This window comes from Rhagoletis pomonella, unplaced genomic scaffold (genome assembly GCF_013731165.1).
Source record: "Rhagoletis pomonella isolate Grant_MI unplaced genomic scaffold, Rhpom_1.0 Rhpom_scaffold_00008, whole genome shotgun sequence".
Lineage (NCBI taxonomy): Eukaryota > Metazoa > Arthropoda > Insecta > Diptera > Tephritidae > Rhagoletis > Rhagoletis pomonella.
The window spans coordinates 3,950,790-3,952,845 of NW_023458562.1; positions in this window are offsets into that span (position 1 = coordinate 3,950,790).

Genomic DNA, 2,056 nt, shown 5'->3' on the forward strand with positions numbered 1-2,056 from the left:
CTAAATTTTATTCTGGCTACGCCGATGGGCGCGTTGTTTATTTTTGTAGTATTAACACTTAAACATTTTAAAAACTTAATTTGCTAAAAATCCATGTGGTAGTTTAGTCAAGACTCAGTTTATTTTTGTAGTATTAACATTACACATGCATATTTATAAAAACCCTGCTGCTATATTTTTTTGTACGTAAGTGAGCGCAATATTAAAAGCAGCAACTCTTATCCATCTATGTATATCTCAAAGCTCGAGAACGGCTGAACGGATTTTTTGGAAATTGCGGACACCTGCTGCAGACGTTCAAAGGACGGTTATCGGCTAAAAACCATCTCGATATATAAAAGGGGCGTGGAACCTCCTATGCGAATTCATACTCCATATCTTTGGAAATGTTCGATGTAGAGTAATGGAACTTGGTATTGGCGCATATGAAGTCCATCGCATACTCTTGGAAAAAAATTGGAGCTATGGAAAAGAGAGCATGGCACCCCCCATACAAACCGAATATTCATACTGCATATCTCTGGAAAAGTTCATGGTAGTGTAATGGATCTTGGTATCGGCGCATATGAAATCGATCTCATAATCTTGGAGAAAAATTGGACCTATTGGAAAAGGGGGCGTGGTACCTCCCTTTCAAGCCGAATTTTTCATATTGCATATCTCTGGAAGTATTTATGGTAGAGTATTGGAAATTGGGATCGAGATGTATGAAATAAATCCCATGCTCTTGGATACAAATTGGAGTTACCTCCAATACAACCCGAATATTTTACACAGCATATTTCTGGAAGCGTTCATAATAAAGTTTTAAACTTGGTATGGAAATATAGAAAGCAATCACATACTCATGGAGAAAAACTGGAGTTATTGACAAGGGGCGTGGCACCTCCTACACAAACCGGATTTTTCATACTGCATATCTCTGGAAATGTTCATGGTAGAGTACTGGAACTTGGTGTGGAGATATATAAAATCAATCGCATATTCTTTCACAAAAATTGTAGCTAATGGAAAAGAGGGAGTTGTACCTCCCATACAACCCGATTATTTCATACTGCATATTTCTGGAAGCGTTCATGGTAAAATTTTTGAACTTAGTACGAAAATATATGAAATCAATCACATACTCATGGTGAAAAATTGGAGTTATTTGTGAAACTGTATATCTCTGGAAATGTTCATGGTAGAGTACTGGAACTTTGTATGGAGATATATGAAATCAATCGCATACTCATGACGAAAAATTCGGTCTATTTGAAAAGGGGCGTGGCACCTCCCATACAAACCGAATTTTTCATAATAAGTATCTCTGGAAGTGCTCATGGTAGAGTACTGGAACTTTATACGGGCGTGGCACCTCCCATACAAGAAGAATTTTTCTTATTGCATATCTCTGGAATTTTTCTTGGTAGAGTACTGGAACTTGGTGTGGTGATATATGAAATAAATCGCGTAGTCATTGAGAAGATATGGAGCTATTGGAAAAGGGGGCGTTGCACCTACCATACAGGCGGAATTTCATACTGCATATCTCTGAAAGAGTTCATGGTACAGTATTGGAACACTTCGTATGGAGATATATGAAATTAATCCCATACTCATTGAGAAAAATGGGCTCTTCAAAAAGGCGGCGTGGAAAAGTACAAACGTACTGACTCTTACTTATCTTGGAATGTGTATATAATTCTTCTGTAGGTATATTTGCGGTGAAATCCTAAATGGCTGGAGGGATTTTAACAAAGTTTTGTGTGTGTGTTTGAGTGAATCTCTGGATAGTTTAGTTTCAGAATTTAATCCGCCAGTTGGCGCTGGAGTGCATACATCATCTGGAGTATACATCTTTTTTATGATCCGATTTGGCGAATATTCAAAACATGTATTGGAATCGGTAAAGGCAATCCAATTGCAAACAAGTAATTTTTAGCAAAAAAAAACCGACTTAAAAAAAATATATCTATATCTATATATTTCATGATCCAATGATCGGATCTAAACCAAATTAGTATGGGACCACCTCTGAGACACTACCTTTCTGTTGCAAAAAGAATTATTGAAA